The sequence below is a fragment of the Leptidea sinapis genome, chromosome 4 (genome assembly GCF_905404315.1).
Source record: "Leptidea sinapis chromosome 4, ilLepSina1.1, whole genome shotgun sequence".
NCBI classification, from domain to species: domain Eukaryota; kingdom Metazoa; phylum Arthropoda; class Insecta; order Lepidoptera; family Pieridae; genus Leptidea; species Leptidea sinapis.
In genome coordinates this window covers 2,452,205-2,474,658 of record NC_066268.1, presented here as the reverse complement: position 1 = coordinate 2,474,658, position 22,454 = coordinate 2,452,205, and the positions used below count along the sequence as shown (strand labels likewise).

At 34.5% G+C, this 22,454-nt stretch overlaps 1 protein-coding gene across 1 annotated transcript in view; it reads left to right on the top strand.

The window, feature by feature from the left end:
• The first annotated feature begins 7,411 nt into the window (after positions 1-7,411).
• Positions 7,412-22,454, top strand: part of LOC126979698 (IQ motif and SEC7 domain-containing protein 1) — a 73,612-nt gene continuing 58,569 nt past the window's right edge. Inside the window, exon 1 of the mRNA XM_050829155.1 lies at positions 7,412-7,622. The gene's annotated coding sequence lies outside the window, so the exon portion shown is untranslated. The remainder of the gene's footprint in view (positions 7,623-22,454) is intronic.

The following is a 22,454-nucleotide window of genomic DNA, read 5'->3' as shown; positions in this document are numbered from 1 at the left end:
GGTAATTTATACGTCTAGAATCTAGATAGAGCCTCTTGTTGCTAGACAAACGATAAAAACAGGCCAGGTTTATTACTTCTAAGTGTTCTTACACTCGCGATTTGTATTTCACTTTGTGTTAGTGTGCGTGCATTGCTCAAAATAAAGGTAAACTGTTAACCTCAATTTATTTTCGACATTTTCACGGCTGTCACAGTGTATCTACAGTCTAGACATATAAATGATCTAAGATTAAAAGGTAAATTAAATAATTTATAGTTGGTAAATTTGCTGGAAATAATAAGGTAGATAGTATTAGGTTTACAAGGCGTCGGGTTAAAAAGTCCAACAAAGTATCCTTAGTATATTTTAGTATATTGTTAGCTTGCCTTGAGTTAGCCATAAGTAGCGCAACCATCTCTGTCCAGGTGACCTAAATGTCAAGGGCCCGTGTGTGAACGTAGCCGAGACTGTCTATTAATATTTATTGAGATTCTATAATCTTTTAATTACTATTTTATCATAACCGGTTCGCTGGCGGCTGGGACTAATCCATTTCTAAACTTGTCAGTAAAACTTTAGCTTTTAGAGGTCTTGGACTCTGTTTAACCTAATTAAAGCCGGGTCGTTAGCTTCTCTAAGATTTTGCGAAGGAAGTGAGACTTATCACTAAAATAACTAATTGTTTAGATTTGAAAGAGCGACATTTCAAGTCAACTTCCTTATATGAAAATACTGGGATTGAGCAGGTTATCAACTGTAAAGTACATCCTGTAGATGAAGCCACAACCTGAGAGTTGAACGATACGTCACTCGAACGGTGGGCTCAGTGGAAGAGCGCTCGCACGGAACGAGATATTCATGAATTTTGTTTATAAATTTCATTTGTATTACCAGTAGGTACTTTATATTAAAATTTAAAGTTACGTATCGTAAGTACGTACAAATGTGTTTTCGGTTTTCCGAATTCATAAATTAATTCCGTTTATTCGAAGGTCATTCGAAGAAGGAAAACGCCGTGAGAAAACCTGTAGGTACGTACTGGCAAATAAGGCGTATAGTAGACGTCGACTTGCAAAAAATAGCTTGTGATAAAATTATTTTATATACATTTTATTAATAATTATACTTTTATCTGTTTTTGGCATTAACTTAAAATATACTAACGTACATACAAGTCCGGACAGCTTGATAATTCGTGTCTAATTTTGATTTGGTGTAATATTCAAGTGTGGAAAACTATTTAAAAATAAATTGTAAAGGAATAAATTTTGAGTAAATTAATGCCCTTTATGACTTTATGACTCAAATATGAGAAGTTTGGACCTGTCGGGTTCACGCTGTATGATGCGGAGGGGGAGCGGAGATATTGAAACTTTGATATGTGATTCCAGTAATGGTCACTGGTTTGCCAGCTTACATTGTCTTTAGGGTTGTCACTACCTAAGAATATATATATATTTAATATTAATATATATAATTAAGCAATAACACGTATGTTATGACAAAAAATTATACGCGTGTGAGACGCTGGTTCGACCACTTGATGTTATTTCTAATATACGAAACACTAATACCGCTTCGGAAACAAATGACACTCAGAGAGAGAAGAAGCGGCGCAAGAAACTCTCCCAGAATTCTTTTTTTTGCGCTCTTTTTAATAAAATATACAATATTGTACTGTTATTGCTATTTATATGAAATAATTATAATCTTATCCCAGGCTGTCCGATAACTTAGATATTCAGCTGTTGGAATTTATGACTGAGCCTTATTTAATAAAACATTTAAATTTATTTACAGATATTGCCTGACAAATAGCTGACACTTTATTATAAAAGTGTATACATTTAGCCATAAAGCTATTATGTCTCTTATATAAGAAATATAATAAAAAGCACGATGTTCCGTCGATGTACGATGATTCGACTATTTTCAATAATATTTTCTTTAACTCACTGTTTAATCACTTTTATTTTTGAATCGTCTGGAGATAAGAGAGATGGTTTAATCCAAAATAATTAAATCATCTGGTGATTTATGTGCATTAAGGCCGATTCTAACTGAATTTCGTGTTGCATAAGAATGTAGTAACGGCAAAATGTAATAATCTTGAGTCATGTTGCACGTAAGTATATTAACTTTTATTATTTATTTTCTTATGTAAAAGGAGGCTAAACGAGCGTTTTGGGTTACTTGTTGTTAAGTGATCACCGCCGCCCACATTCTTCTGCAACACTAGAGGAATCACAGGAGCGTTGCCGGCCTTTAAGTCTTCCTAAACCACCGGCAACGTACGCTCGTTTATCCCCCTTTTCCATAAAAAAAAGATGCGCTTTCTTTGAAGGTATCCATGTCGTATTAATACAAAGTCACTATTTACAATAGATATTATTAGACGCAAATGAGTTTACTTAATAGCCATTATTCACAAAACTGTCATAGTTTTGTGAATAATTTAGATTAAAAATGCGCACGTGACAACCCTTGGTTACATGCAGTTACGAGACCGTTCAGTATGTAACTGTTTCTGAGCTGGTTAATTTGAATATGACAAAGTTACGCTGCAAACTTTATTGCATATTAAGGCATTAATGACTTGATTTACATTATTACTTTCGAAAGGGTCACTTAAATACTGAAGAGAACAACTTTCCTTACATAGTAGAAGGCGCCCGTTGAATGATTCCCGGCTAAATCCGTATTGGGAATAGATGGTATTTTTAAGGTCTTCATAAGAGCGGTTTGACCTGATTCCTGTCGAATTCCACTTTTGAACGCCACAATTTCGGATATCTTTGCCACCATCGGAATGTCTGGCGTCTACAATGCGGTTTTCCAGAAACCACGTACAACCAAGCTGTGGAGTGAGCATCCTTGTGCGGTGTTTCCAGAATAATACGACGTGGGTACCTTCAAAAATGGGTGCACACCATTCTAAAAGGCCGACAACGCTGCTGTGATTCCTCTGGTGTTGCAAGAGAATGTGGGCGGCGGTGATCACTTAACATCAGGCCTCCTTTTTCATAAAAAAATAACTTATGGTTTAAAAGACCGGTGTGTTTTGATGTGGGTGAAAATCATCCTTCTTAAAATTAGTTTATTGTCTGGATGTGTAAATCTTATTTATCAGCAACCTGGGAGGGAGATCAAGTTGTAATTAATGTTTGGATGTCTTTAAACACCGGCAACGCTTGCATTGCGAATACAGTTTTAGGAGTCTACAGGGTTATAAAATCATTGGTTGCTATCCTGTCCCGACACACGGTGCTTACATGCAATATTATTTAGGTCTCCTAGTTATCGTTTCGTATCCTGGTATTAGTATTATAACAAAAAATATCAATTGTCGCATTCTATCCTCAATTTTTTTAGCTTTTAAATGGCTTTATTATTTATGATAAGGTTGACTTACGGCTGGTTTCTGTATTCGAGATCAATACTTCAATCTGTTCCCTGTTTTCGACATTTCAATGACCGAACATCCGTTTTGGTGATTTTACACCCATCTATTCAATGACTATCTATACATATAGACAAATCACGTCGTATTAAATCAAAGCCTAAATATGGAACATGCCACAAATCTCACCATGATAAGCTTCAACTGCTATATGTACATTGCCGTAATTACTCCAGTTTTTTTTTTTGAGATATTCTTGGTCAATAAGCAGCAATGTAAAATATTTATTCGGTTCAGATTTGATTCGGACAGTGACAGTTGACACACGACTAAGGAGAAAAGTGTGCGGACATTGTCTTTAAGCACACTTTTGCCATCCTTAAATGTGCATAGAACATCATTGCATCTATAGGATAGTGTGATTGTTAGTTCTAGATTGGTAGTATCAATGTGACACATAAGGATCAATCAACGAGTGACAAAAAATCTTGATTCGTAATCATCTTACAATCGATATTTCAACTATATAGATTTGATGATTGTATTTTATGTTAACTGTAATTTGTAACAGGATTCCAATGGGTGTCTTGCTCAGATAAGAAAATATCAGATAAAATTAAAGATTTTCGGTTTTGTAATAATAAAATACCGCAACATCGTAATGTGATGCACATAAGTCATTCCGCCGGACCGTTGGCGCGTGGCCACTGCTCGCTGGTCAGTAACGGGTAACTGTAGCACATCGCGCGGCGCCGGCGCAGCCTGAAGTAACAATGACCCACATGCAGTGCCCGACATACAAACCTACACACTTACTTGGACGTTGGACACCTCCCAAATACTACATAGCGGTGTCGTTGCCGGGTTGCCCTCAAATCAAATGTAGATCTCCGCGATGGCTGGTTCATGCGTGCACTCGTGAATGGGTGCTACGTGTAAAATAATATCTTTATTCCCAAAGTGGTCGATATCAGTTTGACAGGGATTGACGAGGTCTTAGAATCGAAGGTTCAAATAAGAAGTTTCAAGATACTGTATAAATTGTCTAACCTATACCGACTTGTTATGAGAGTTACTGAAATTAAGTATGAAGTAATATTGTTACACTTTAAAAAAATCTCAAGAAATCCATAAGCGCACACAAGTTCGTACTAGATGAAAAAATCCGGCAAATAAAGAACATCGGAAACAAAGCTAGTGACAAGGTAATTTAGTTATGAGGGTCTGAGGACTCAGATCATTTTGAAAATGGGGTCTCATGCCCAAAATACTTTGTAAATCCGATATCCGTAGAATCACCTCTGTCTGTTAAGTCTGTTTTTCTCGGGAATCCGTGAAGGCGTATTACTATAACATAAAATACTTACAGTGATAGAACTCGGCCATTTTAAACTAATATTTGAAACAGCTGATAAACTAAAACCTTAAGCATACTTGCCGTTATCCTAGAATCATGATATTTGGCGAATGATAAGTTTATGCAGCCGACACTAATACGATATATTCGCGCTACTTACTAATCTAAAAATCATCAGAGGAAAAAAATTGTGGAATTAAAATTTTAACTGTTGCCTCTCAATATATTCTTGATAATGCCATTAATGCATGTGTAAAGACACATTAGCGAATTTTCTTGAAACTGTGTTTATCACAATGTTAACACCAGGAACAAACATACACTTGTCATGCCTACTACTCGATTACCAGAGATGCGTTGTAGAGCTTTTAGATTTTAACCAAACTGTTACTAATCGATGTCTCTACAAAAGTATTCATCCGTTGTATTTTCCACATAATCCTGATGTTTTTCTACAATATTGTTTGGCACTTCATCTCTGGGTTTGTTTGTGTTTTATAAACAGCTTACTGTACTATAAATATTATCCATATTTACCGTTTCTTTTGATTAATCGATGTAGATGTTAAGAATGTATTTCAAATAATATTACAATACTTATGGTGGCCTTTATTAATTGTTTTGTACCCACCATTAGTGCGAATTAGAATTAGAATCTTATTAAAAAGCTTCTCGGAATTCCGTCAATCATTTGCGAAATCGCATTTGAAACACGAAGGTTGCTCGAAGGTCCCGTGTTTCCCCGCGGATTTGAGTGCAACTCCATGTTTATCGTATTGGCCAACGTGTTGTCAGTGTAGAGAGGCTGTGTTTGGTCAGTCGAGGACCGGTTCGCCGGCGGCCTTGCGCCCGCGCACCTTCACTTGATCTATACCGGCTTCGTAACGTGTGATAATATTGATCAATTCGCCCAAACGTTCACTTCGCTGTTAATGTGGTCATTACGTAATTGTTGGCTGCTTAATTAATTCAATTCGTTCATGGTGTTCTAATCGAATGTATTACGTTGACAATTGTTGATAAGTCAATTAACCTTCCAAAATATATTGCCAGGGACATATATTAAAATTCGGATATGGAATTTTTATTCTTGTGCAATAACCAACTTTATAAATATTATATTTTTTGTATCCTGTCTCTGCAGTTCTGGAAGCTTAACTTTTTAACGTCAACTTCGTCCTGTTTTGTGCCAAGCAAAACAGTCCTTCCACTCCATTTTCGGATATTTTATTTCTATTTAGAGCCATAATTTATTTTTACGCCCAGCGATTTGCATAACATCTATTTTGCCCATAATAAGGAGTTGTAGAAGGTCATATCTCTCACTGACATGACATTTTTAGGATAAAGAACTAATTATAAATGAATCATAAACTTCGAATATACTAGCTTATAGACTACCTGACTGCCTGGTAATGCTTGACCAATTTTAATTAGTCAGTGTGTGCGTTAGAAAGTGGTTGCATATTCAAAATACTAAGGAGGTAATGCTAAGCGTGGCTGATTGTTTACGAACTTGTTTATCAAAATCGGTTACAGTAACAATTGATTCGATTACTTTTTCTGTCATGCTGTAATCTCCGTTAGAGATGTTCTTCTATCTCGCACGTTTCGCTTGACTATATTCGATTTAGTATATTGTAAGTCTGCGAGATGGATTCACTTTGATTGTTTGCATTGTTTTAAACATTACAGAATTTTAGGTTTTTCTTAGATTATTTGACACATTTTCGATCCTTCAAACTCTACAAGAGCCTACTTTGAGTTTTTTTCAACTAAATATATTTAAACCAGCGTGATATTTCCATTGAATGAAGGAGTTAAATGAATGAATGTAATTTTTTTCCTCATTTGTTAATATCAATTATCTTTATTTATTATAATTATAGTGAATTACTAATATTTACCTGTTCAATACTACAAAATGATCATCAGCGGCATTGACCTTCGTTAAAGTTATCACCTTGAGCTATTGTAACAGGTGCTGTGATGTTTGCTTGGCTCGATGACGCAAAACAATAACTCATCGTTACCATACCAGATGCCGTATGGCCACTTGGAAGGCTTCGCAGATTAATAAATAAGCAGGAAAGACAGATGGTATCCGAAATATTCGTGGTAGTGTATCCTGGTAGGTACATGATGGAAAACAAGTACAAAATTGTATCTCAATTCTTGGCTCAAGTAATTTTTTTTTCTTTATACTATACAAATGAAGCAAAACGTATTAAATATCTAATATAGCTATGCTAGCTATTAGCTGCCATTCGATTGCAAAGACCTTGCATTACAATACGCAAATTAATTAAATCTTAGTATGACAATGCCACTAACAGATTTGTGAAAGTTATTCTACGATTATGTGGCATTTAAAGTCCTAAAAGACACAAAAGTTTCGCTTTTTATTCCGATATTATGTCACCGCAATTTGCATCGCTATATTTTTGCTAACCACATTTTCTCCAACAATGAAGCGAAATTTGTTTTTGTGGGAGGTGTCCGTAGAAAGCATCACTGAAAAATGCAGATTCAGCGCAAACATCGCTTCATTCCATTTAGCTGCAGCCGTGATAGTATTCAAGTATTCACGATAACAATATCATGCGCAAGAACATGGCTTTCCATTAAGCGACATTTCGCTGGCTGCGCAGGCGATACCAGTCGCTCACGGCTATTCGCTGGAGCCGGACGCGTCAACGCGGAAGCCTTATCGGAAAAACTATAACATCGACTGACTCTAGTGTTTGTTCAGTGAAGTGTTTAGTGCCAGATTGATTATTGAGCTTTTAATCTGTTGTGATAACTTGATGAGTCAAGGTTAAAAGTGTGATTATATCAACGGTTTTAGTGATCTAGAAGGTTTTTCCAACGCAGACCGTCACGGTAGTTGACTATTTTTTTATCGCTTTGAATAATAATTGTATTCGTAATTAGTGTTGACTGTTGCTAAGAATCATTTGAATTTATTGTCTGGTTCTCGTTTCAATATTCGATTTAGATATACATATTTGGTCGTAGGTTTTAGTGGGCTTTAAATATTTATTGTTAGTCATTTCTTAATAGTCGTGTGGGTTTCGGTTTCCTTGGATATGAAATATTTATTAATATTCCATATCCAATATCGTAATCGTTGAATTATCAACTATTATATTTTAAGATTGAAGTTTGTCTGTTTGTTTTAGCAAAGTATATTTACTAGGCCAGTTTTCAATATTAGAATTCTTATCGGCAGCTTCGTTTTTTGCACTTTATTGTATTGCTTTTATGATTTGAAACACAACAGGATTTCGATAGTTAACACTAGATTCAACTATTACTGTTGTAGTTTGATCAGATATGGACATTATCACCAAATTTGCTAAAAATTATCACATTTTCTTGTGCAATTTGTATTAGGTGCTTTCGAATCGTACCTAATCAATGTGGCATGTAATTTAATACGCTTACAGTATGACTTTAATAATGAATATTCGTAAGAGAAACTAAACTAATGTCCAGTATTACCGTCGGCAATTTCTCCAGTGTAGGGTTGTCTTGCATCAGTGAACAGCGCTGTTGCGAGAGGCTATTAAAATTTTATCTTCGTCAATATTGTGTGGGACGTCACTTAAAAGTTTTAGATCTACCCACATCTTTATATATTTTTAAGTTCGAGTCGAGTTTGAAAGACATAGCTATAGGCGACTTTTGTAATTATTACCTGTTCAAAGTTAATTAAGACATATACCCGTATTCCTTCAAATCCAAATGATTCTTTTGATGTTCCTAGAAAGCATTAGCAGCGGTGATATCTTACCATTAGGTAACTTGCATGCTAGTTTGTCCTCCTAATTATATAAAAATAAAGTTTATCGACCTTACATATAAACTTGGTAAACTTATACCTAAGAATAAACCAAGAACATGCAAAATGTTTACAAATAGACATGCACGCTTTAAAGAAGAAAAAATACTAGCGCTATAATAGGTAGCCTATAATATGTTGTCCCGACCAACATTTTTTTTAGATCTATTTAGTAGGTTTTGTATTTTGCTCGGATATAAATATAGACGAACAGAAAATCAGACAAACATTCTATAAAGTACGTTTTAGGTTTAGGTATTGTTTGGAGAATATGCAGTTAGCACTAATAGTATCTTTAAAAATAATCAATGAACACAGTTTGTTATTTTTATAGTGATATCCCTCACTTCTGGAATTAATTATACAAATTAAATTTGTATACCAAAATTTTTAGCATACAAAGAGAACAATACATTAATACAGTTTGTACTTTGTTGCGATATTATTATCAGTATGTCAGTTTACGTAGCTATAGCACGAACACTCCGCATAAAAAATATTTTCTTCTTTATTCATTACATTCTACGTGCTTATAATCTAAGTGAAATTCGGTGGCCAGTAAGTGCGAATTTAGGTTAAACATCAACGAATTTAAGAAACCCACGCACATCGGTCGCAGCTTTTTTTATCAGTTGTTATCAACGGACAGTCGCATAAATAACAATACGCTGCTAGTATTATAAACCCCAACTCAAAAGGGGGTGCAACAAGTTTAAAGTGAGCCTATATTACTGTGGCATTGTAACTTCCAAACGATTTCACTTCGATTTTCGATGCAATTTTTTGCCGATAGAAAACTTATTTGTGAAAGATATTTTTAGTGACAATTTTTTTCCGGAAATTGATTCCAAGAGTAACTATCTGGCAAATGATAATATATCTGCGAATGTTATCGTAACTTAACATAATCCAGTGTTATAGGAGATACGACAATGTTGGAAGTATGCCTTGTCTGTGTGTTTGTGTGTAAGTTTTATCTCGTCTGGCCGCGTTGTGTTCTCACGGCTCGTCTTCGCAAATATTGTTATCAATATGTGATGAAACAGTGAAAGTGCTATATCTGATGTGAATCTTCATATTGTATCGTTGGAATGGAAAAAGCGCGAGATTCGACAGGGTTGTGGTATTTTGTAAATAGGCGGTGTGATGCGAACAGGCATGAGAGATTAGTCTCTGACGGGCGCAGCTATATTTTAATCGAGTCGTTGTGATGCGTTATGCTCAAATCATAGCGTTCGTTCCGTCTATTCTTAACAATAATAAAAGAATTGTAAAAAAAATAGGTGTTATTTTGCGGAAATAAATAAATTATATATATAAAATAAATCTATAAAATAAATATCATAAAGCCTTTATAGCCGAGCGTGACAGCTCAGTCTCATTCAATACCCACAAAATAAAGTGCTCACCGCGGCTACGGAAGTTTTCACTTCAAGAATGTATCATACAGATAAATACATTACTTACATAACGACTTGACATCGACCTTGCGCGTACAACCTTCTATATGGCCGTCTCTCAATTCGCATGAAAATATGGGCGTCGGTGATCACTTCCTATCTGGTATACCTCGATACACACACCTACACCTGGATACGGATCACCTGATCCGTAAGCTCGGTTGAACTGCTAATTCATAACAGAAACCTCAAAGCGATTTAAATTTCATTTAGCATTGAACTAATCGGTGAAAAAACTTTTCGGTGAGTTATGGTATTTTTATTATATTTCGCAGCATGTTGATGATGTTAGGAACTGATAATAATGAATTCTGATGGGGCAATGTCACTGTAGCCTCTGTTTGCCAATTTCCGGAATGCTCATAAGAATAATAAGTTTGATATGCAGACACCTTCAAGTATATATCACAAAAACTATGTTTGATGCTCATATGATGCAAACAATTCAGCCAAGAGACCATACTATTGTAAAAGGGAGTCATAGGGGTGTTGTTGGCCTTTAGTCATTTTTATGCAAGAGAAGACCGTCGCCTCCCACACTCTCTTGCAAAATCAGAAAAAACACAGGAGGGTTGCCGTCCTCTTACGTAGGTGCTCGTATAGTTTCTTGAAAACCGCATTATGGATAAATGCTGCACATCCGCATTGTGAGGATTCTATTTTAGTCAGTGTCGTGGTCCGAGGTTAGAGTTCGAAGGCGGGGCTCCAGTAGAAGATGCGTAATAAAGCATCGTCTCGATGCAACGCCAAGTTATAAAAATCCCAGATATTTGATCAGCTCTGCGTTGCACGCGGTCATCATCATCATCACTTCAACTGATTCAACCTATTCCGGGGATCTTGATTAGATCGTCGGTCAATCTTGTTGGGAGCCTACCTACACTACATCTTCCGGAGCAAGCGGTCAAATGACTCGAATTGATACTCGGACGCAATAGACCACAGATGAGAGCGATACTCTGTATGAACCCAGTCCTGCGGCCGATAGAACGCTAGATTATGTGCTGAAACTAGAAGTTTATTCCAGTTTGGTCGAGAGCAAAAGAAAGGTCGTTGAAAATCGTTCTTTAGATAAACGACATTTTTCATTATGAGGATAATCCCATCCCTACTGATAAAGACCCCTTTCGCGTCTACGTCTGACATTCAAAGAACTATTCTTTCTTGTGACGTCAATGTAATTGCTCTGCCAAAATCATACTTGCGCCATATCTCCGGATCTTATCATTTAATTACGAAGCCGATTCTTCTACTTGCAGCATCAGATTCTGTGTAAGGATTGCGATTTTAAGACAATGGTTCGTTCACAGGTCGGAGATTTGTAAACAAGGACGGTCGTGTCATCGAGATTAAAAGCGCGTTCACACTGCACTAGAATGCCGTGCGGTGCGCGACGTGTTGAATACAGAATGCGGACTGAATTATAAATTGTAACTCGGTTAAGCATATTTGAGGGAACAAAAATAGGATACGTATAATCCTAGTGTGAGGCAAGATTACTTGTAAAAATAAAGTAAATAAATAAATTTTCAAGATACACTGTAATATTAGATTTCTTCCCGCGAATTCTTCTAAATTTCAGGATAAAGTGAAGCCTTTGCTGATTCCCTCACTTCGTTATATTCATGCATTAAAATGATCTCTGGAAGGCTAACAAACTCTGCAGTTCATTTCTTTCACAATTAATTATAAATTAGTACCGGCAACACTATACCAAAATTGTCAAAATAATTATTATAGAATCAATTCCTGATTCGGGATAGGTTAAATCAACTATTGAAAGAATCAGAAAATGTTTAGTAAACTAAAGATTATGAAATGCACTAAAATTATTTTTGTTAGTATTAAATATAAATTCATATTCGTTCTGTAAGAAGTGATTAATGTAATATATCACTCAGTAGTAATTATTATCAATGGTACGGTAATAGTATATAAGGGTCTTAATCTAGATTCTGAAGGCTAGTCAACCCACACGGAAAATTTGGCAAAATAGGAAGTTTAGTAAAAACTCGAGGTGACTTTTTCGTTTCACTTCCATGGCGAAGGAAGTTTTGTAACCTCTTGTGTTTTATATAGCGTTCGGCTTCGAGCGGTTGGAAAGGTTAGGTAATTATTTATATTTAAGGAAAAATTCGAAGCTTTGGTTACATTTATACTTTGAAATAAATTTTTTCAGGATGTTTCTCAATATTGTCCCTTGAGATTGGTATGTTTGTTCGTATGTAACGGAATGTTGGTACGTATTTGTCTTTGTATCTTGTACACTTATCAAAGACCGATTACAATGCAATGATTTAAATAGTCTGTTCTTGTCAATACCGTGGTAGTGATTTGACTGACGTCAAAAATAATGCTAAAAGCTTTTAAAGAGGACTTATATATGAATTATATATTAATATGCATATGAGTTAATTCTAATGTTGTATTACAACCGCTACAGCAGAATCTATTTATAGTTTTATGAGGACCCTCCTGATAATTGTTATTCATATAGTGCGCACTTACAGCTATCAAACAGATAACAAGAGATTGGATAAATTGATCAAAATATTCCAGTAGCGAACTGACACATACATGTCAAATGTAGGCACAACTTTACACTTCTAGATACATAACTTCGAATGAGAATTGAGAATGCTCCAACCATAGTTTGCTGTCTATATTCTATTTCTATATTAAAGAGATTTTCATCTATGTATTGACTCATCACGATATCTCCGGGACCATGAGTGGTAGAGATTTGAAATTTGGTAGGAATGTTCTTTTTTTTATGTCAGGTCAGCTAGTTATTCATAAAATTTAAGTGCATGTTTGTAGTGGCAGCAACTATACAAGTGACAATATTCGCTGTGAGCATTGAGTAATTCCAACAAAGAAAAATTTTCTCATAGGTACTTATCTAGTACGATTACTTTGTTCGCACGAGGGTCTACGAGTATCCAAATATTGGACCTTTATTATAAAAATATTGGCTTCTCATACAACTCATTCACGAAGTAACATTTTCAACTTGACTATATAAACATAGATTTCCGCAATATCGTTTCCAATACCTTTTATAAACATATTTAGGACAGCGCATCGAAACAATGGCGATTGTAAACTTGGCTCGGGTAACCGAGTTTATTGATTCCCTCCCATGAAAACATGCTTCAAACCTATTCCCATTTAGGTACTTGTATATTTAAATTTTTAGCAAGGTTTATATTCATTGTAAGTTTTCTTTGTGTCCTATTATATTTCATTCATCACATTCATGGTTATGAAACTTTTTCCGCGTAAGGACTGTGTGTCCCGAATATTCTGGTGCTTTATTGTGTCTTTCATGTCATGTAGTGCGCTCGGATGGCCTGAATTTTGGTGTTAAATTTGATTTAGTTTGTTGAACTCATTGATCTGTATTCTTTTATATAAATTTTTATAGTTGTTTTAGTTTCTAGCAGTTTTAGTGGTCCATTGTCATTCCATTGTTTTTGAGTGCGATAAATTTATTGATTGCCATTAATATGATGTTCTGCTGAGGTTTAGTAATTCATAATCAAAATGTGCTATGTTTGTTCGTCTATTGTCCTTTTTGATAGCCTTAGTAGTCTCTTAATACTGTATTTATTGTAGACTAATGATGTTGCATACCTTCTCTAATTTAATTTATTTTACTGGGTAAAATACTCCCCCCTATATCTACCATTGTTTTTTTGTCGTTACACCGTATTGTGGCTCTGTCTCTTTTTCTCGTTATTAATCGTGCCTAATATAATTTGTCTCTTTTATTTATTCATGCTTGATCAATACAGTTAACCCGTATGATAACGTACATCCAAATGTCCGATATTGTAATAAAATTGTCAAGAATTGAAAAAATTTAATGAAACAATTCAATGTCGCCGAATGCGGAAAGTGAACAATTGCGCGCAAAAGAATAATTGGTTTCGTTCTAGAGATTAACTTCGAATTAAGATGAGTTTGAACAGTTTTTGCGTCTTGGCACTTATTACTTTCGTGTTTTTGCTTGACGTTACTTGTACAAGTGTTTTTGCGTTCTGTGTTAATTTTGCGCAAATTGAACAATGGGTAAATCCGCAGTCATACATCACCAATTATAATTTAAATAAATGTGTATATTTTGTCTTTCTGACGCAATGCACCGACTGTTGGAAATTAATTTTAAAAGTTTATTTTAAATTATTGTAATGTTTGAATTATCGCTTAAATTATTCTGCATAATTTGTTTATTGCGATTTATTGTTCTTTGAAATATGAAATTGTTTAAAGAAATGAGCATAAAAAAGTTGCTGGCGTATATAAAAATCCAAATTAGCGACTCTTTTCATTTCAAATCTGTGTAGGTATATATGTTTTAAAACTGTGTACTATCCAAATTCTTGTACTTTTTAGGAACCAATGATTCAATGTTACCTAGTATCAGACTAACAGCCTAGATTAAAGACCTTTGTGGTTCAACATATACGTTCCACATATACGTAATATTATTGGTATTTTAAGTGATATTAACTTATTTATTTTACGTAAGTAACATAAATTGCAGTCCTACAATTGCAACATTTTCTTGTACACAAAATTGTAAATGTTTGTAAAATGTAATCTCTAGAGTGCATTATATACACTTTATGTTAAACGCGCGTAAACGATCGCGTCATTATTGTAAATTCTCGATTTTATATAAATTGAGCTTTCTTGCTGGTCTCGAGTGTTTTGCATATAATCTCAGGCAGAGTTGTACAACTCTGCCTGAGATTATTGTAGTATAACAAAATACTGTTACAATTTCAATCAGTTTTCGTATTTGACTTCTACCAAATTTTAGTCGAGTTAGTCTTAGATATGTAATTTTTAGTAGACCGAAAAATAACAGGGGATGGATTGGAAATGGCCCAGATCAGAGGATCAAGAATAAAAAAAAAATAGATACATAATATTGTATGAAAGAGGACACAATACAAAGCATCCTCGGTCCTAACGACCGCGGTAATCTAATAGGTATATAAAATTCTCGTGTCCCGGTGTTTGTCACCAAACTCTTCCGAAACGGCTGATTTGTATGAAATTTTGTGTGCATATCTATTTTTCTTACCCCTGAATGTGACCCGACCCACCCCTAAATTAATTTTTTATATTTTTTTTACTCAATTTTTATTTTTATTTTATTATGATTCACCATTGAAAATACATACAACTTCAAGTTTTCCCCCTTTGACGATCTACAACTATTTTTGTATCACGATTTTTATATTATTCTGTTCCATCCAAAATACCGCTATAGGGTTGCAAGATAACAATCGACTACAATAATTGTAGTACGATATATTTGGTAGAGATGAGAACCGGTTACATCTATTTGTTATACCACAAAAAATTTTAATTATTGATTTTTTTTAATTACTTAAAAATTTAATTTTAATTACTTTACTAATACAACGTTTGCTGGGTCAGCTAGTAATTAAATAATAATAACGTGATGTATGATTGAGGTAGAAAATAACGTAACGTTAATGTTAAAACCATTGTTATTATAATACAGATACGCTACATACTTACAGTACCATCGAACAATGTGTGTGTACCACATTGACATATTGATTTTAGGTATTTTGATGTAAAAAGGATTAAGGATAGGAAAGTGTTACGGTCTGAATTGCGCCGTAGTTAGTGAAATTACTGGGCAAATGAGACTTAACATCTTTTGTCTCAAGGTGACGAGCGCTGTTGTAGTGCCGCTCAGATTTTTGCATTGTAATGGGCAGGGCGTACTAATTACCATCAGTTGAGCGTCCTGCCCGTCTCGTCCCTTATTTTCATAAAAATAAACCTTAGGTGTCCCGCGGTTTCATACCCTACTTTTGTGTCATATATCTATATATATAAAAATGAATTGCTGTTCGTTAGTCTCGCTAAAACTCGAGAACGGCTGGACCGATTTGGCAAATTTAAGTCTTGAATTATTTGTGGAAGTCCAGAGAAGGTTTAAAAGGTGAATAAATAGGAAAATGCTGCAAAATTAAATAAAAACAACAAATTTGTTTTTCCTTTGATGACGCACGGTTTGACAGTTCTGCTGTGAAACAATTTCATTACGACAGCAGGGTGCATATTTTACGAAGTAATTTTTGATGTTATGATATATTATTGACAAATTCATGTAATAACATAATTTTATTTATTATAATATACAGAACAACGTCTGTCGGGTCAGCTAGTTATATATAATTCTAATTAAGTTATCCGAACCAAATAACAGCTTTATAATTGAATGCAGATTTTATCTGTGCAATTAAGATATTTAAAAAATCCTATGTACCACTTCGGTGTCAAGTCAGCCAATCAAAACTAATACAAAAGACGAAGCCTGCTAATGGAAACTGTAATTAATAACGTAATAATGACTTAATAGCTGACCACAAGTAAGGATCCTGTTCGTTCACCGTACTGATCAAATGTATACGAATAACATTATGACGGCGAAAGTTCTACAATACTAGGGTGATATATGAGGTCCAGTGCCTCTTGATAAATTATTATGTTGGAACAATACTAGTGGTTTACAATAAGAACTCGACCGGATCGCGAATCAAAGTCGATTGGTTTTCAATCGAGATCTGTAAAAAAATTGGCAGTTGTAGAGAATGACGATAAAAATGAAAACTTAGATCTCTTAGTATTAATATTTGAAATTACATGATGTTTAAAAATAATTTAGTTATAAATATCAATTTATTTTCATTCACATATTAATCAAATAAAAACACCATTTCAACAATGCACAGTATATGCACATTGAACTTTTCACTTATAAAATAATTACGAGAAGAACTTACGAGATTTTGCCCATTCAAAAAAGCTTCTAACTATATATATATTTTTTTTATTATTAATTTATCGCGTGCTCTCGTCATGAGCATGTCGGTGACGCGAGCCCATAAGATTTTCTCCTACCTAAAAGTGCGTAACGCGGCCAAAATAATTTGCAATTGAAGATTTGTCTTGGATTTCCACAGTGCATTGGCTTAATCTAAACTTTAACTTTACTAATTTAATATTTCACTTACTTTATTGTTTCTATGCTTTTCCACGATTCTCTCGCATATTCGATTATCTGATGGTCGATAAATTTCTTATAAATAGGCATGAGATACACCATACATCATTATTTTCTATGAATGTTGTAAATTAAATTAAAGTATGGTGGTAGCCTGGTCTTTGGAGTATATTGTAGCATTAATGTTTTCTTGTAACACCGTTTCCATGTTGCTTCTTTTTTGTTACGTTAACTTTAATAAATCTCTGATATTTTGCACAAATTTATAAGATAAATGTTGATGGAAATATTGGATAACATCGACATACGGCCGTTTTCAATATCTTTAGTTTCTTATCTTAATTTCAATATCTTATTTTAGCTTATTAGACGTAGGCAAATCTATCCTTTTACGCTTACTTACATTTCAATAACATATTGATAGATAGCATTGGACATAACTATGGATAGATAAGATCTTGTTATTGAACGGTGACAGCAATGTATCCGTAAGTTAAACTAAGGGTAGATAGGTTATTGAAAACGGCCGATAGTCGTACATTCATCGATCAGAGATATTGTATTATAAATGGGTCGAGACAAGAGCACGAAGAACAGGAGAGAGAGTATGTTAGAAAGGTTTGATACTGTTGAAAGAAGCCGTGAAGTCCGCAATTTCCGCTCAGTCGTCTGGGAGACAGTCGTGACTGTATCTATTTTTGTAAATACTACAGACGCGAACATGAGGTGAGTATCAATAGTAGCGCCTCATAAGTCGAACTACTAGCGAACGACTTCGAAATGATTTATGTTGGCAATTGATTATTATTACTTACAAGAAGCCAGCCATTCTCCAGCCTCGACTTACGTTATATTGTTTACTTGATATTAACTTATGTAATATGTTATCCTCGGGTTCATTATGGCTTGTGTCGCATTGTTTTCTTTCCGTTTGTCTTTTAGTATTGATAATGTTTCGAGATAAGACACGTAAACTTTATTTTGTAAACATTACAATTTACGCATTTAAATATCGATATTCAGTAATTTTCGCTGTATTACCTCGGGAAATATTATATTGTATGTATCGTAGCAGAAGAACTATCCTTACTAATATTATTAATGTTACAAATGGTATGTTTGGATGGTTCAATGGATCTCAATGAAATTTGTTTTACACAGAGCAAGGGACATATGTAATAAACTGACGTAGGCTACTTTTGGATGCAGTGTGATGGGATGAGGGTTAACGCAGGCTTAAGAGTGTCGTAAGGACAGAATGCCGTCTTACGGCCGTTCCCAATATTCAGTCTTCTCTTACTTGATATAAAAATCGCTACAATCGTTGACTTTTTTGTCTCAATAAACTTATCGACGATAACTCACCTTATCCGAACACGATGTCTGTCAATGAGACGACGTATAGCTTACCAGCGATAGAAGTTTGTATGGAAATTCAAATTCACGCGTCCCAATATAAGGAGATAATAATGACTTATCGGGTATATAATGACTTATCGGGTATATTGAGACAGCTTCAGATTATTGACAGCTAATTACTGACAGTAGATGGTAGTAATTTATCTCTATCTGTACCTGTGGAATCGCCGTAAATGAAGCAGCGTTTTCTATGATAAGAAGTAAAGAGCGAGCAAGATGACGTGATGTGTAAATGATACATTGCCCATTCAAATGCAGTGCTAGCAAAGATTTTATAAACCAAAAATGCGCTCATCCATCCTCGACACAGGCAGGCAACAGGAATAGTTTGATAATTATATTCGTTCTGTAATTCCCTTGAAACGCTTTTCTGATACGTCTCATCGTTATTACCTGCACCTTTTTGAATCTAATCGTGAATTAACAAATGAGCATTATATGTGATCATAATATTATTTTAAAATCTTAGTAATATTATAAGCACATGATTATTATAAAGCATTTATTACAAGCTTCGAGTGTTATGATTATGAGTGCTTGGTTTTTTCTGATCTTTGTGTTTTTGTTGGGTTAGAATAATGTTTTTTATCGCTATTTAGTATTTATTTATTGTTTGTTTGAATGTACCTTGTGTATTTTTATCTAAACATTATTCTCCATCGTTATATATATTTAAATGTTTTGACCACAATTTTCGTATTTTACGTCCGTCGCTATATTGTTTCTCATCCGCTGTTCCGAGTAATACTAAATCACCAGTTACTTGTGGTTGTTTAATAAGTCAAAATTTGACATGCAAATTAAAAAGTGAAAGTGTTTCTTTTAAATGAGTTACTATTTTAAAAGCAAATAAATAGCGATATATTGTTTTATATGTTAAACGACGGAACGGAACGGAACAGACTGGAGGAACCTTTAAAAAATCAGTTTTGGGCAATAAATAAATTCGTTATTTTTATTAAAATTTAATGCAGATAGGATCCGGGGGTCGGGTGAGTGGAAAAGGTAAAGCCATAAAGCCTGCACGCTCGAGGTATTCTGTATTTATGGACTTTATTTTTTTTACGTCCCACGCCAGAATACTTCTGTTATTATAATTTGATTCAAAGTTGAGCTGCCGGATTTACATAAAAATATTATTGTACTATTAGCTCGCACCGTCTTCGTTCATGCTACATTTGATAATAAAGGAAGAGAAAAATTGTAACGCCTTGCTCTTTTTAACAGTAAAGTGGTATGTTACGCACCAACATTGGCTACTGTTGACCTATTTTAACATGATTGCATTTAGTGAGGGGTCGAATCCAATACCAATGGTTGGCTTCTTTGCTCAGGATCCCGACTGGATTATGGGTACCACAACGGCACCTATTTAGCCGTAAAGCAGTAACGTGTTAGCATTACTGTGTTTCAGTCTGAAGGGCACCGTAGCTAGTGATATTACTGGACAATTGAGACTTAACATCCTTTGTCTCAAGGTGACGAGCGCAATTATTGTACTGCCGCCCAGAATTTTTGGGTTTTTCAAGAATTCAGAGCGGCACTGTATTGTAATGGGTAGGTCGTATCAATTACCATCAGAGGAACGTCCTGCTCGTCTTGTCTGTTTATTGTGTAACTTCTACCGCATCTATCACGGGGAGTGTTCGAAAGAGCTGTTTGACCCGATTCCTGCCGCCAAATTCCACCTTCACACGACATGCCACAAATTAGGATATCATCCCCACCTGTGGAATGAGCTTCCGGGACGATACGACAAGGGTTCCTTCAAAAAAAGCGCGTCCACCTTCCTTAAAGGCCGGCAATACTTCTGTGATTCCTGTAGTGTTGCAAGAGAATGTGGGCGGCGGTGATCACGTAAACCAGGTGACCCCAGGTGCTCGTTTGTCCTTCCTTTCCATAAAAAAAGAATTATTAAAAAACGTTTTATACAGAATTGTATTGTATCTATTGAACAAAGATAAATATAGTTTGTTTGAACGGCGTATGAAAGTCATGCTCGAGGGAATTTGCAGATGCGACCTTTAGCCGCTGGCCACTTTGACCTGGCTGTGACGTCACGAGGAAAGTAGTTAACGGCGAGCTCCACGCAACGAGCCTGGAGCTGTTGCGTAAGAGCCTTACAAGTTTATACTTGTGTGAAATAAAATTAAAAATAATATTAAACTGACACCGTGTTTGTGATTTGTTTGATAATAAAAATATTATGAACTAAAAATTGATTTTACAAGCCAATTCAAATATGTTGTTTATTTTTTATTGAAAATACTTCAATGGTCGCTTTTAGCCGCGTAAATTTAGGTTATATCACAGTACCTAGATAGATAATCTAAAAATTGGGGATCAATTATTCTAATGTTTTCTTTCCTCAACTTAGCTTCGAGGTAGTTAGCTGTGAAGTAATGTCAGACAGACAGCTAAATTAAACTTTAGTAATATATATTAATAATATATATTTAGGTATAAGAAGATGCAGAATTTACTTATCGAATAAACTAAAAATAAACTTAGACCATGAGGTAATCACTTACCATCAGACGACGCTCCTGTTTCGGTTTACGCGTTTTTTCTATCAATTGCTAAAAAAGAAAGTTCATATATAAATCTGGCTTAAAATTAAGATATGAAATAATTTCCAAATTCTTAAAACGGTCTTTCTAATTTCCAAGTTTGAAAAAAAATGCCTCATTTCGAGATTATTGTCATCATGTTTTCATCATGGACGAATGAGCCCAGTACGCCAATAATAATATGTCGCGAGCTTCGGTTCGTTGTACTGTCGGAATTTACTTGCTGAAACATTCAAACAAACAGTGCTATAGAAGTCGAAGTAATAATTCAGAACAGTTTTATATTTACTGGTTAAGATCTTATGTTATAAGAGGCTGTATGTTCTCGTCGAGAAGAATAGATTTCTCTTTCATTATCAAGATCGCGATGATGGTTATTACGTGTAATAGGTGACGCTTTTTGCACAAACGACTTAACTTGATTGATGAAATGCGTGTTAACAATGCTTTATTGCATAAAACTCGGCCTATGTTTTTGTTTTGAGAATAAATTACTCAGTTGTAAATTACACTTACTACTATTATAGCTATTCAAAACTGTTCGCGGAGGATTGATAACGACCTTGCGCTTGACTGCAGCTGTGTCCCTCGTACCACGAAACTTATTGGTGATAACCAACGCTATAGCGTGAATTTTTTTAGGTTACTATTCATAACAACGTTGATCGTTGCATATAAATTAATAATCAAGTAATATTTGAATAATTTATAAAGTTATTTTTCTTTTGATTGTGTTCTATTTACAGTTGAAAATGTAGTAATATATACTTGTTATGTATAACATTATGTAAAGGATTTGTAATCCAAAAGTAGATTTTCAAGTGTTCAAATGATCCATCCCACGCTGCATCAAATATCTGTAACTATGACGATTTGATGTGTGGAGTTACGCATTACGAAACCACATATAAAGTAGGTACCTATTTTATACACATTTTTGTATTTGTTATTTAATTGTGTTTTTATTTAATTAAATTTATATAATTATACCTTGTCATTACAAATTTTTATTTTAATCTTTTTAATGTTAAGCAGACTTATATATATTATCGTTTATAATTAGATCTTATAAAGGCGGAAACTTTTAATAATATTAGTAGTAAAATAAAATGATTCAGTATTTAATTTAATATTTAAATTGAACGTTGAACAACTATAAAGAGGCTCACGGTTTATTCAGTACGCTACTATTAAGAGATGCAAAGTCTCATTAATTTTCATATTTTAATGCATTCGCTGACAATTTTAACACCATTTTCATATTGAAACGTGACCGTTTTATGCTTTTATTAATATTCCTTGAAATAGAATATTTAATAACTGTTATTGGTAGAAAATAGAACTTCAAAGCAATGAATGCCCCTG